The sequence below is a fragment of the Tachypleus tridentatus genome, chromosome 7 (genome assembly GCF_004210375.1).
Source record: "Tachypleus tridentatus isolate NWPU-2018 chromosome 7, ASM421037v1, whole genome shotgun sequence".
Lineage (NCBI taxonomy): Eukaryota > Metazoa > Arthropoda > Merostomata > Xiphosura > Limulidae > Tachypleus > Tachypleus tridentatus.
Window position 1 is genome coordinate 988949 of NC_134831.1, and position 15408 is coordinate 1004356.

General features: G+C 36.4%; 2 long non-coding RNA genes across 3 annotated transcripts in view; one reads left to right on the plus strand and one right to left on the minus strand.

The window, feature by feature from the left end:
* The first annotated feature begins 2717 nt into the window (after positions 1-2717).
* On the plus strand, positions 2718-6233 carry LOC143254966 (uncharacterized). Its single transcript, XR_013030391.1, has 2 exons — positions 2718-3546; positions 5987-6233. It is a non-coding gene; the product is annotated as an uncharacterized LOC143254966 (long non-coding RNA).
* LOC143254964 (uncharacterized) overlaps positions 5761-15408 on the minus strand; it is a 44877-nt gene continuing 35229 nt past the window's right edge. Inside the window, exons 3-4 of one of the 2 annotated variants that reach the window (XR_013030389.1) lie at positions 10241-10351; positions 5761-6599 (exon numbers count right to left, since the gene is read on the minus strand). This is a non-coding gene — a long non-coding RNA (uncharacterized LOC143254964). The remainder of the gene's footprint in view (positions 6600-10240; positions 10352-15408) is intronic. The other variant, XR_013030388.1, reaches the window with a different exon arrangement.

Consider the following 15408-nt stretch of genomic DNA (forward strand, 5'->3'; position numbering starts at 1 on the left):
AATGAGCAAGTTAATTTTTTGATTCTATATGGTTCAATTCACTTAACGAGAAGCTAGCTAGCTTTTCACACGCGAGTTTTTCACAGTTGAAGGTTTACAATGTTTGTGTAGAAATATTAACGTCCGAAGTTAATTCACTGAAGATAAATGGTTTATAATGTTCGAAATCTATAAACGTTTCTGGTCAAATATTTGAAGTTTCCTGATTAATAAGCGTTTATAAATATCTTCCGGTATTTATAGTGTAATAACTGTGGCTAACCAACAATATATTCTGTCTCTTCACGTGTTGCGAAGGCTTCCTTTTATAACCGTTAGACGATATTCTATAAATTTCAGCTGCAGCAATAATACTGACAAACACTAATATTAACATACATACCTAGTACATTGTTGATTCTTGAGAATGTTCTACAGATTTGGTAAATAGGCGAGAATTTCGCAATACACAATTAACAGTACAAGTTACATTTTTAAATATATATTTAACAGAAACGGATAAAATAAGTAAAATATAGAATAGTATATCCGTTACATCGTGATATCCCCCAGCTAATTTCATGTGATCTCTCTTGTAAATGTCTTTTCTTTATTTCCTTTAACATCCTAAGATCTAAACCTTATCTAATAAAAGTGTAATATGGGTTGTTTTTTAGTCGTTTTAGAAAAATTGAAGTGTTTTAAATAAACATTTGCTAACAGTACTAGTTAGTTTATTGAATTTCACGTAAAGCTACTCCAAGACTATATGCGCTTGTCGTTCCGAATTTAAAATGATATATTAAGGGGGTAGCTAGCCGACAACACCGCTGCCAATTTGTAGGCTACTTTAACTGATTAGTAGAATTTGACCGTCACTCTTATAATGCACCTCCGGATTCAACCACGGAATCAAGGATCCACAGCCCGACACACTAACCACTGGATTCTAATAGCTGTACTTTTTAGTTATTTTCAACTGATCTCATAGCGTCTGTCTTTTACGGATGTAATAAAACATATCTTACTTAACACATACGCACACATCGGTTAGCATAGTTTAGTATTAGCTTTACAGGTTGCAAACAAGGAAGAACAAGGTTCGAGCCTGCGTTTCGCTAATGAAAACGCTATGGGAAGCTTTATAAAGGTGATAGTTAATCCAGTTCTTAAGAATAGTCATGTGTGTTGGGGAAGCCAGCGAGTGATTTCCATTCCTCTAGTCAGTAGTTCTAAGTTAAGGACCACTAGGTTTGAAATATCGACTACTTACATGTCCGATTAGTTCTGTGCATCGCATAAGGTATCGGTTTGGTTTAAAATACCAAATGCCACATTAAATCACTTCCAATGGATAGATTTTGTATTGTTGTAGTGTTTGAAGATTTTGGTAAGTTTTTAACCCCACAGGTCGTCTAATTAGATGCACCAAAATAACTTTCTGGAAGGATGTAAAATCGAATGATCGATCACTTTCGTGTATAATAAGTAATAACAAGTAGATTGTGTCGTTGAATTGTTTTGGTTCACCTAGTTTGCGATTTTCACACATTACCTCTGGAAAGTCAACAGCACATATAGCCTATTCTAATATATATCACGTACCTCGTGCTTGTTCGTTTTTTTTCTTTTTCTTACCCTAGGAAGATCACACAAAAAAATCTCAAAATTAACATTTTAAAACCTCTAATTACACACGTAACTAGTTAAATTTACCACAGAGACGTGAATAATTAACTAAACAGAACTTTTTCAAACGATCTGGAGTACCGACGTTAGAAAAGTTTAAAAAAGAAATACTTATATACGTAATATAAAACCTGGCTGCAGAATACCATTTATTATGAAGACAACATACTCTTTCAAATCATTCAATCACGTGAAACTGTGTTTATTTGGATAAAGGTATTAAGACGTACGTAATACGTTTTTTTTACGTAATATTCTGCTTAACAATTTTATGATCTTACACACGTTGTACTTACACGATCCAATGTTTTGCACTGTTCTTTTATAACTGACACAAATTGTCCTCGCTTGTTAAACTTACCGATTTTATTACTTCTTTTATTTTCATAAACCCATTTCCTTAGACTTGGTGTCAGTGTCAGTAGTATACAACCAGCCGCCACCACCACCCTGTTAAAACGGTTTCTTCGTCGTAAAGTTGACCTTTTTAACATACGTTGTATTGTACGTGGAATAAAAAGTACTGTAAAAACTTAACGTCATGTAATGAAAGAGATTAATTTAAGATGACTAAACTTTCGATATTATTATGGACTGGTATGGCTCCTTGTTTGGCGTCCACAGACTGTGGAGCTGAGAATTCGTGGTTTGCGACCCGTTGCCGCAAAATTACTGCTACAAAGGCTCTGAACCGAATTAATTGGTTCTTTCACAACGCGCCAACAGGTGAAAGTGCTAAGAAAATTCAATGACATCACGTCTCGAACTCTGGACCCTTGGATCAGCAGTCTACAACGCTAAAATCTACCAAGTCACACCTGGCCCAAAATATGTTGCACCAACTTCCATTGCAACAGAATTAAGCAAGGATTAAAATAAAAAACAAGTTTAGAATATTTTGCTTATTTTGGATGTTGTTACACCATCTGTTATCTGTTGCCTCTGTGTCTCTTATTTCCAACGTTTTATGTCGGCCATACGAAGCTCATTTTATAACCGCGTAAGTAACTGCAGTTTTTATTCGATGTTTTTTACTGTCTCCAGAGTGTGATGAAAGATATCTCGCAGTCTCGGTCGACATTATCGCTATCTCTCAGGAGTGTTGGGTTGTTAAGATCTCATTACGAGTCTGAATAAAAACAACAACAGCTTTACAACTTCTCCAGTCACCGACTTTATATACATTTCTACAGCTAGCTGTACGTGAACATCACAGTCATAGTGGACGACTGTGCCCAACTATCACAACCAAACACTAGTACAAACAATACAACATTTTGCACTTAAACGTTTTAGACACCAGCATATTCTGTGTACAGGAAATCGTGGAATCATTACTGTTAGAGATGAAATTAAATATTCACAATTTATCTGGATTTACTTAGAGGATCTCGACTCCCCCATTTTCATCTGGATTTACTTAGGAGGATCTCGACTCCCCCAATTTTATCTGGATTTACTTAGGAGGATCTCGACTCCCCCATTTTCATCTGGATTTACTTAGGAGGATCTCGACTCCCCCATTTTCATCTGGATTTACTTAGGAGGATCTCGACTCCCCCATTTTCATCTGGATTTACTTAGGAGGATCTCGACTCCCCCATTTTTATCTGGATTTACTTAGGAGGATCTCGACTCCCCCATTTTCATCTGGATTTACTTAGAGGATCTCGACTCCCCCAATTTTATCTGGATTTACTTAAAGGATCTCGACTCCCCCATTTATGCAACTTGAAGGGCACAACTCACCGAATGTGGAGGCAATAGAACTTCAGGCTGTTCTTTTCAGTAGATCTATTTTAATAAAACTGATTGGTTGACTCTGGACCTATTGTGTCAGACGTTGGTAGCGGTGATGACCCACGACAGTCGGGAAAGGTTTGTTGGTTTGTTTGTTAAACGCACTTGGCCACCTGTGTTGTGCCACCGCAAGTATCGAAACCCGATTTTTAGAGTGATAAGCCCTCAGAATTACCGTTGTGCTACAGAAAAGTATACGGAAAATACTATTAGATACTCAACTGTTTCGTCATACAGAAATGCGAAGTAATGTTGTTTTACGTCAGTTCATTCGTAAGTCATTACAGACAGACCCTACGGAACCCAGGAAGGCTAAAGTATATGTAGAATAGCCAAAAAAGTAACTTCACATACGAAGCTTGAAGTAGCACTGACGACATTGCTTATTACATGACTTAATGACGAAATCACAAATAGCGTAACGGAAAAAAAATATCAATCACTGTGTATTAATTAATTGTTTGGAATTAAACACAAAGTTACGTGATGGGTTATCTGTGCTCTGCTCATCACGGGTATCGAAACCCGGTTTCTAGCGGTGTGAGTTTGCTGTGCCACTGGATGGCGCCCGCTGCATAAATGTGAAGTTTTTGTTTTTCTTTTGGCTTCTCCAAATAGCTATAACAACAACTAGAACTGATAATAAATATTGTACGTCCTAGTTCAACTCAGCTTTTGGACATACAGTCACTTGTCAATGCTTGCAACCTCTCAGTTCTAATACTACATCAAACGAATATCATAACACAACTTGCTCGCATACACTAACAACATTCAGGTGAACACAAAAGGGCACTACTTTGTTTATAGATAGTAAAACTCTACGTAAGCACAAAACTACGCAATGGGTTATCTGTGCTCTGCCCATTACAGGTATCAAAACTAGATTTTTAGCAATATAAGCCATTAGCCTTGACGCTGAACAACCAAAAGGCAAGGAGAGTGTTTTTGTTTTTAAGTTTGCGTAAAACTACGCGAGGGCTATCTGTGCTAGCCGTCCCTAATTTAGCAGTGTAAGACAAGAGGGAAGGCAGCTAGTCATCATCATTTATCGCCAACTCTTGGATTACTATTTTATCAACGAGTAGTAGGATTAATCGTAACCTTATAACGCCCCCATACCTCAAAGGGCCATCATGTTTTGCTGTAACAGGGATTCGAACCCGCGACCCTCAGAGTACGAGTAGAGTGCCCTAAACACCTCTGCATGCAGGGCCCAAGTAAGGTGAGACTTAAATGGTACTATAGTTCCCCGATTTGTAGTTCAAAACGATGGTGGGAATAACCAATTAAAATTATCCATAGAGACTTTTGTTAAATTGCATGAACGTTCCAAAATGCTATATTAACTTGGATGTTATCGTTACTGGCTTTGTTAAATCATTTGCTGCTTTATTTTTTAGTACCTTCGCAATTGTTGGAACGTACCCAGTTTCATTCGACACGACTGAGTTTGTTAAGAAAGGGCGTGATAAACATATTTTCTATGAAAAATAAACTTTTATCATCTATAATCATTCCAATTCAAACTACTGTGACAAACAAAAGCAGAACTGTAATTAATGCTGGACAGTAGCGAATTCTATCTAACCGGTAGAATAGTCCACGTTCTGGTGTTTCTCAATGTTTCCGATAGTCTCCAGTATAATAATGTTCTTAATATCATTCAGTCAGTTATGTTTGGAACAGTGCTAAGTTTCTTTGTTATTGTTACAATTTGAAAATGAAAGGAAACCACTGTTGAATGATTAACAAAAATAACAGAATTTAACTAAAATGAATATGTTTGTACCTCCAAAATGCACCTACTCTTCACTTATTTCATCAGTAATTCTCTAATCAAAACACCTATTTTTGGTAAATCCCCTCAGTTGGCTCCGCAGATAGCCCGCTGTGGCTTTGCTATAAAAAAACACACATTTTTGGTAAACATTACACAGAAAAATGAAATGACATTGTAAATAAAAGTACATGTGAACTCTGTAACAGTCTTAACTAGCACTTGAGGAAGTAGAAAACATAGTGTGGACATTCCGACACAAAACTTTACATTTAATCATCATTTAAACACTGATTCTACAAACTTGATCACTTTTTGTTTTAGGCTACAATTCAATGTCATGGAACTTTTGAATTAAACTATTTTAGTGTTGTATCACCGAGGTTATCAAATGAATACTGAGTGTACAACATTAACACCATAGTAACAATTAGGTGATAGTTTTGTTGGTGAACAACGATGTACATTGTTGAGCATTATCAAAAAGTAACATGAAAACGTTATCAACAGTGTTAAGTTCCGGAATAAGCCTTTTATTGTTAGTGTAGTTTCTGGAGAGACAGGTCGCATATACAAAAAATGTTGGTTGCCACGATTCGAACTAAAAAAAACGTTTTGTTAGAATCGGGATGTTAGACCAGAAACACTTAAGTTTAAAAACTAGGTGTCACACTAAAACATTTTTATGTAGTTTCTTAACGTTGCGCTACTAATCAATGTTAATTATCGTCCATACAGGCAACAGATCCGTTCATTTCTTTCTGAAACGTTCATCGGCTGATCTCTCCAACTTTTACCATTTGTAAGTAACCATCCAGAAGAAAGCAGAGACTTCCGTCCCCACAGCTTCAGACGAAACCCTGTTCAACATGTTGACGTCTTTCGGTTCGTTCACATAGGAGATGGAAGGGCTACACTAAGGTCCAAGTCGCGTATAACTCGTTAAATTAATGCCGTATACACAAAATAAAAATTAGAAACGGAAGTTGTGGACCATGTATGTTCAATATATAATACACATTAACCATATAGTCAAATTATTCCATGATCCATGAGTATGATAAAACATGCTAGTGATCCTTAGGCAACAACACCCAGTAACTCGTGTACTCAGTATTTAACCACTAGACCACAATATTTTTACTCTTATATTCAGAATTTAGCCGTAAGGTTACAATAAACAAATCTCTTATACTTCGTATTTACTCTTGTTGGTTATCTGTTTAAAAACACAAGCAAGGATAGGGTGAGAATTTGTTGAATATTAGCATCTAATCTGCACAACAACACTAACAACGTACATCTAAACCAGGGGCTCCTAAAATCTTTTTAAACCTGCGGAGCTTCACATCTGTAAAAAAAAACATTCCAGAGCTTTAATAAAACAATACACTAAAAATAGAAACATTTGGTCACTAGCACCAGATAAAGTTTACTTCAAACTTTTAGAATACAAATTTATTAAAAATATCAATATTTAAAGAAGAATTTTTACTTCTACTTACTTGTTCAAACCTTTCTGCTTGCAAAATTTATATAAGTAAAAGTTCAGTGTACTTGTTTATTTATTAGTGGCTCGGATGGACTTGCTTTTGTTCACAAAGTAGTTCAGTATTTGGAGTTATGGTTGTTATCTGTAAACGTAAATCATCTTCAATATTTAGTCTGTTTCTAAATTTGGTCTTTGTAGCTGTATACAGTAAAAAATGTGTGCTCACAAAGATGTGTTGTTGGAAAACACATCAAAAATTTCAAAAATCTGTCACTTATTTCATGGTATTCCGTGACCATTTGAATCCAAATTGTGTGATTCCTTCCTGCTGAAATTTTGTTTTTAGTGTGTAATCAGTTGAAATTTCTACAAGCTGTTCCTTTGCTTTCAAAGACAAATCGTAGGTATTTGCAGAGTCAATAAAGGGATTTTGAATCCACAGTAATTTTTCTAAATGAGGAGGGAAGTGCTCCCCAATAGTTGTACACAAATCAGATATGTGCTGCAAGACTGAAACTTTTGCATCTTCACTTAAGGAAATTTCATTCATAAGTAAATAAATAAAAAAAAAACATTGAGATTTTCCAAGCAATCAAATTCTTCCATAAGTATACATTCACCCCAAAGTTTTAACTTACGTTAAAGCACTTCCATTTCACTCTGAGCTTTGAAGTACGTTACCTTGGTGACCTGCATTGTAGCATTCACTTCATTTAAATAGGCAAATATGTCTGTAAGGTAAGCAACTTTCTGTATCCAGCATTTGTCCCTTAGTTTGTATGCAAGTTCAAAATGGCATTCAGATAAAAAGAAACCTATATCCTTACGCAGTTCGTAAAACCGAGCAAGCATTTTTCCACGAGAAAACTATTGGACTTCAGTAAGAAGCAGCAAATGCTTATGCAAACTTCCCATATCGTCACAGAGAAAACTGAAGATCCTTGCATTAAGTTGCCTTGATTTTATAAAATTAACTATTTTTATGACATCACCCAATACCTCTTAAGTGTTCTAGCAATTATTTCATTGCAAGTGCATGATGATGAAGACGGCAGTGGATACTCTCGATGTCTGGGTTTTTATTTTTTTATGCGTGCTACTGCGCCTGAAAATTTTCCAATCATATCTGCAGCCCCATCAGTGCAAACTACTGTTACTCAACAGTGTTCCACATTCAACACACAACCCACTAGGTCCATCTTCATTACTTGTCCATGTGAAACCAGATTCAATAAAACTTTCATCATATTTTCTTTTCTTTTTTGTTTCAGTATTTCTTCCACCATCCTTTGTTGAAGTGCTTGCATACGACAATAATGCTGATGAATTCGTATTAGCCCTAGGCCTCCCTCACTCGTATCAGATTCATTACTGATATTCAGCTACTTATCTATTATAAGGGTGACAATTAATTATATATTATATCTTTGGCACTCCAAAAGTATTTTCACGGACACAAAATAACTTCTAAATGAAAACTCGTTCAAGCACTTAAGTTTTATCATCATACAATAACATGCTGACCTGAGGTCAATGTTGTTATAACGAAATCAGAAATAAAGATTTGTGGAAAACAGGCGAGGCCGCTAAAATAATATATTTTTCTTAAGGAAAAGGGTAACCTATTATTTTTATAATTTTTTGGGTGTGTTTTAACACAAATTTTAAAGCCAAATAACAAAATATTAAGCCAAATCTGACGAGCGTCTAAATCTCGAACAAAATGAAACAATGTCATGCGGGTGTATGACATCATGGAGCTCATTGGTACCAAATTTGTCTAATTAAACTACAAAGAATCTAATCAAACCTAACAATTACCAATTATAATTGTCATAAATATAATTATACTTCATATAAATATTCTTTGAAATTGAAACAATTGATATTGCATCTAATTGCATTACAATGTTCCAAATTTGGACAAGTTTCAGCTACGACGTCATGTTTCATTTCGTTCGAGATTTAGTCGCTAATCCAGATCTGGCTTTTAAAAGACAGTTGGCATCACTACCCAAGGTTGACCGATGTTTCATACGAAAATTACTAGGTTATCTTGCATCTCCAATGACGCACGCGATTTCGAGATGGTGGCATGTCTACTAGCAACCAGTGAGGTCACTGTCGAAGTTAATTTAGATTGTATTAACACTTTCACCTCGAGAACCTTCCCGAAGCTAAATAAAATCGTCTGGCGTTAGGCAAAATAAAATATTAAAAGGCCCAATACGCGATAAACATGTTGTATTAAAGAAATATTTTACTTTTTTGTACAGCGTATTCCGAGTCATATTATAGTTTTAGGAAAAAAATTAACAGATAACTATGAGCTCCGCGAGGCATAGTTTGAAAAACTATTATCTAAACTACACAAGGCCTAAAGTAGCCCAAACAAAAAATATTACATCGCATCTACATTACAAAAGTTTGTAGTAGTACTGCGACCACTAGGTAATTAATATCTGTGTAATTGTAATAGGTTAAAATTCAACACATTTTAACATGTTGGATACGTGTCTTGCCCGAGTGCATTAATCTTAAAAGCCACATTGTTTGAAAACTTACTGTGGTTATAAAACGTTTTATTGTATATATTAGAATTAAGAAGGATTATAATACAATAACAAAGTGATTAGAAATACTTTTTTTCTTCTTCTTAAATACAAAGAAGCTTTGAGACACATACACTTGATACAGTTAGATCTTGTTAACAGTTATACTTACAGGAATAATTATATATGCATAAGTTCACGTGTAGATGTTTTGTGTAGAGATAAACGGGCGGGCTTAAGACAGCGTACAAGGAGATTTGTTTAACGACCACATGGGACGTATCACATCATTAGCACTCATATATGTCTAGCCGTCATGGTTATGGTATTAATTTATGTTCACAGATGTAATAAGATTTGTCCTCGATAACTCACTCTGAGAAACGAAACAGGAAATCGAGTCAGTAAGAAATGTACCTAAGTTGTTTCGATTATATCAATGAGTTGTTGTTTTCTATGCTATTTTGACTTTCAGTTTTCTTTTTAACATCCTTTGTTGTTGTTTTTTGTTTATCCATTATCATATAGTAAGTAGATTTTGCCGGATAAATGAAACGTTGTGAAAATCAGTTGTATTACGTCATCATATACCTTGTACAGTGACAAACATTTCTAAGACTCTGTTTTCATCGTTTTGGAAATTACCCGCTTTTTGATAATAAATTTAAATGATAGCACAGCTAATACGTAAGAGAAATCTTTAATACAAATGTGGTTATGTGGTACGTTTGTTATACCCTTCCTATGTGCTTATATTTAACTCATTTTGTGTTTGTAACTTAAACTGCGCATGCGTGTGATCCCGAATCTTGTTGCTTCTACAGTCGTAACCAGTCTAGGTTATGTCTGGCTTTCACTTGGTTAATACCGGGCTCGAGACTAAGACGAGCCTTTGCAAACTGACTGTGCTTGTCTGTGATTGGCTAAAGTAGCAGAAGCGACACTTACCTTCTATTCTTGGGTTGGTTTGTATAGTCCAAATAATGTAGACGGCTATCCTTCTTATATAGTAGGGAGTTTCTTTACACATTCATTGTTGATACGATTTTCAGTTTACGCCTAATATAAACAGAACAAAAACACGCGGGCTTTACGTCCGTAATGTGTTTATGTATTGTTCTTCATAATGTGGATTATCTATCCAAAGTTATGATTTTAAAAAAGCTGTCCGTGTTGCTTGTTCAAGTATAGTTAATCCACTCTTTTGTTTACTGGGAAAGATTTTCGCTTCTTTCGAACCCCATGCCTCAGGTCCTCTCGCCTTAAAAACGTGTCTGACGCTCTCTCTCTCTCTTATATATTATATATACGCGCGCGCACACATACACACATATGTATAAAATCACCATTCTTTATTAGCAGTAAGTAAAACTATCAAACCTGACTGTACTTCTCCATTGGCTCAGTTGTAAGCCCCGAACGCTAAAAATAGGGTTTCAATACCAGCAGTGGGCAGCGCTCAGATCCACTGTGTTAATTTGCACTTAACAATAAAAACGAAACTATAAACTACCAAGGAACAAATACGTTTACCACCAAATCTCAAGCCTATAATCATAGTCGTTTGTAACAACAGCTGAGCTGATTTGTAAGAAAAACCTGTTTAGTTATTCAAACTAGATGTTTTGTATGTTCGTGGATTTTTGTAAAGTGATAGGCTAGAGGGAAGGCAGCTAATTGATATCACTCACCACCAACTACTAGACCACTCTACCAACAAATAATGGGATTGATCGTTAAATTATAACGTCCCAATGGCTGAAAAGGATGGGCATGATTGGTGACCTGTTTCGATCTAGCAACTCGGTTGTGTGTCGAGCGCTCTAACCATCAGACCATTCTAATCACAAACTCGTATGAAAGAGTGGTCACAATGTATAAGCGTGATTTGCATAACACAGTGGTGTAGACACAAACACGTGGCTCCACTAATGCCATGTTTAGAACCTTTCTATTTGATTTGACAGCAAAGTGCTACCACAGATAAATTTAGGCTTGGATGTGATGTGATAGCTTTTTCCGCGAAAGAATAGCATTGACAAGAATAGATCAGCGTATCCATATGTAGATGGATGGCTACCCAAACAGCTACTGTCGCCACGGGATCTTTATTCACATACGAAGTGTCTCTAAAGTTGGGTCAGACCAATCATTCTCGTTCTTTCAGCCGTGGGGGCGTTATAATGTGACAATCAATCCTACTATACGTTGGTAAAAGAGTAGCCCAAGAGTTGGCGGTGGGTGGTGATGATTAATTGCCTTCCCTTTAGTCTTACACTGCTAAGTTAGGCACGGCTAGCCCAGATAGCCCTTCGCGAAATTAAAAACAAAACATAAAAAAGAAGTTGGACATACCAAAGTTAGTTATTCATAAAATAATTCATAATCATTTTTCTTTTGTAAAGAGTGCTTAAGATGCTTCTTAAACACATACCCGGTGACAGAAGAACAAACTACAGAAACAATCTAAATACTGTAGGAGTTTGGAGCTTTATCAACATCACTTTGGACGAGATCTAGGTTTGCTATCAACCTGGAAGTGACAGGGGCTTTTCAACATAGTGCAGAGAATATAAAGTTTTTCCATCAAGCAGGTTTTTCATGTAATGGGAAAGTGGTTAAAATAGTGCAGTATATGTACCAGTAAGAAGCAAAAAACTTTATACTGCTACAAACACTATATTATTTGATTTTGAGCACGTTTCACCCCAGGTTACTGCCTCACTCTCTAGAAAACACCAGGTGTCCACAACATCATTAAATGTCATATTATAGCAGCGTTTCTACCAACCACAGAGAATGAAACCGATGGTCATGCTAGCCCTCTCCTCCGACTCTCCTGTGAAGTCTCCTTTTGGGAAGCTGACATCAACGTATAAGGTAATCTGTGGAAAGTCTAGAAACAGGAGGTCTAGTCCAATAAAAACTGCAGTAATCATGGCCATTAAACTAGGAACTGTCGATAATGGAGGCAGTAGTTTCAAGTGCGGTCAGTCATTCGTAATGCTTGTGACACAACTCATGACTTTGTCTGTGAAATGTGCATTTAATAAACCATTACACAATTTTTTTGTAAACCATAAAATTTCGTTATCAAATAGTTGATCCACTGTAACATGTTAATTTTGATCTCTTCTTCGTTTAATATTTTCTTTCTTGCCCATTATATATTTAAAAACGGCTGGTATGGGTAGAGAAAGCACTAGTAGAGGTGAACCCGACGATGACCGAAGAAGGTCGAAACGTTGTTCGCTCCTCTACTAGTGCTATCTCTATCCATATCAACTGGTTTTAAATATAAAACTTTCTCTACAAGTGGGTTTTCTCGTCATCACGGATTTCTTGTTCATGGTTTAACTAATCATTTGGTGCTTAGGCTTGATTAAGAAGTGTTAATCAGTGAAATGTTTAACTCCAAGACGATTATGCTACGAACCCGAATCCTTTATCAAACTGGAAAGCAGCTACTGGTCGTTTGATTTATCAGTACATTTATTAGTATCATGAAATACGAAATATTTTTCAGAACACTCAGGTTTAAAATTAAATAGATACCATAAATTACGGTATTCACACTAGAACACCGCTGTTCGGGATTAACTCTTTAAAAAGTCTAACAAGGAGAAACAGAAGTTTCCTTACAGGATTTCTCGAAGAGAATGCAATGAAATGAGAATTAATGTCGAGGTATAATTATTGTTCAGAGATGGTGATTTACAACAGAAACAGTGAGGGAATTTTGGAATTCTTCTTTCGAGACAGCAACCGATTTTTATAGTACTTGAGGAATCAATTTCAGTTTCAGTGGACTTGCCCATCCTGCCCTTTACAAGTTCTACATCAGAAGGACTTACAAATACGCGAATTCCACCATCTTCTATCTTTTTAGTAAATAACAAAATCCGATTGGACGAAACGGTTTGTTTGGAATTAAGCACAAAACTACACAATGGGCTATCTGTGCTCTGCCCACTACGGGTATCGAAACCCGGTTTATAGCAATACGAGTCCGCAGATATTCCGCTATGTCACTGGGGTGCTGGACGAAACAGAACGTTTGTGCTAAACAACTAAAACTGTGTTGCTGGAAGACTGTTAACAGTAAACACTAATATGGATACAGTCTGGTTCCTCTTTAGTTTCTGCGACTGTTCTCGACGGACGATAACCTCTTTTAGTACTACAATTCATTCAAAAGAAGTTCTTCTCTCCTTGTTCTAAAGTGTCCGCAAGAGTTTTGAACGTTTGTTATAATAACGTTAGGATACCTCTAAATCCGTCTCTCAAAATATTTGATGACATTTTATTCAATTGGCATGAGCCTAGAGTTGTAAGCAACAAACATTCTATTAGGAATTAATATCGATAAAACTTTAGTAATATGTTCCCCAAACGTTTGAACATTTGTGTTAATGTTTTCATTACATTGGCTGGGAATAGTTTCTCTGCTTTAAGTACTAGTTAATCTATAAATGCAAGATACACAAATATTTTGAGCTTTTTTTGTTTTTTTATTATTAAACATAAAGCTACAAGAAAGGCTCTCTGTGCTCTGCCCACCATGGGTATAGAAAACCGGTTTCTATCGGTACAAGTCCATAGACATATCTACCGCTGTGCCTCTGAGGGACATTTTGAACTTGTTCGACATGAGAAAAGTTTGCCTCCTTCCTCCCCCTCCAGGTGGGCTTATCTGCGCTAACCATCCTTAATTTTGAATTGAGGAAATCCAACTAGTCAAAAGTACCCACCGCCAACTCTTTTGCTACTATAATCTAGTAGAGGGATTTGACCGTCACTTTAATAACGTACCACAGCTTCAAAACTCTAGACACGATTATGTTTTAGACCAAAGCTATGAGTCTCTATATCCAAAGATGAATGTGCTGACCACTATGTAACGCCCGCCTCACGTAACCCAAGGAACATTTACCTTCCGTTGTTTGAAATGACGAATTACGTGTTTTGTGTGTGTTTGTTAATGGTTATGTTGATAACGGTCTGTATAAACTCGTGCTTATTTCTGTAATAGATAGCCACAAGAAAACTACAGAAATGCAACTGGAGAAAACGTAGACTCTAAGGAAAGGATTTTCTTTAGATACTGTACGTTCCCTATCAGTCCTTCTTGTCTCTCTCTCGAGCCCTTAAACATGTTTCCGACTGACCCCATGATACTAAATCAAAATTGTTTGCGTCCAGACATACTAAGATACCTGCGTTTGTTGACATTTCAGTATTCTTATTTTTCAGTAGCAGCCTCAAAATGGCGGATTTCACTCACATTGAGAACCAAAATAAACTTGTCATCAACAAATAGAGATTTACTCTTAGACACTTCATCTTTAGGAAAATGTTTAACTTCTTCAAAACAGGCTTTGTTTCGCATGCATTCGTGCAGACCTATGTGAAGAGTCTCTGCGCCAATCGACCCAGTCAACAGCACTAACCGCCAACTCCTCGGGGACTTTCATCGTATAATGGGATTTGGTATTCACTCGTATAACGCAATGGACGTAAACAAGGGACTCTCAAATCTACACGCTAACCACTAGACCATCCAAAACAGGTTTCACGATTGAGCTAACTAACTAACCTCTATGTATATATCCTGCCTAAGAACAGCAAAGGTGTGTTTAATCGACTCAGCAAAGAGCGAGTTATATCAACTTCTGATGTTAGAATACCTAGAATATCTCCTACGATAGTGGTCCCCAAGAGGTCCTCGAAAGGGTGGTTCGTGACCTGCACTAACATCACATATTGCCCTTTTAATCATTATAATACTCAAGAGTAAACGCTTGGCTTTACGACCATCATCTCAAGTGGCTGGCTCAGCGTGGAATATACCTGGCACCATTGTCATCTGGAGATAATCTCCAGTCCTGTGGAGTAACAACCACCGTCAAACTTTTCAGTTCTATATTATTAATAAATTCATCCAGTTTCGGTTTACTCACTCAGTAGGAAAAAAAGGAAAATAGTTTCTTTGGTTGGTATATTATACAAATCTTATTATCATGATGAACTCTTTTCTTTATACGCTTGATTAATTTCACGCAAAGCTACTCAAAAGCTACCTGCGCTGTCCATCTCTAATTTTGAAATGACAGCCG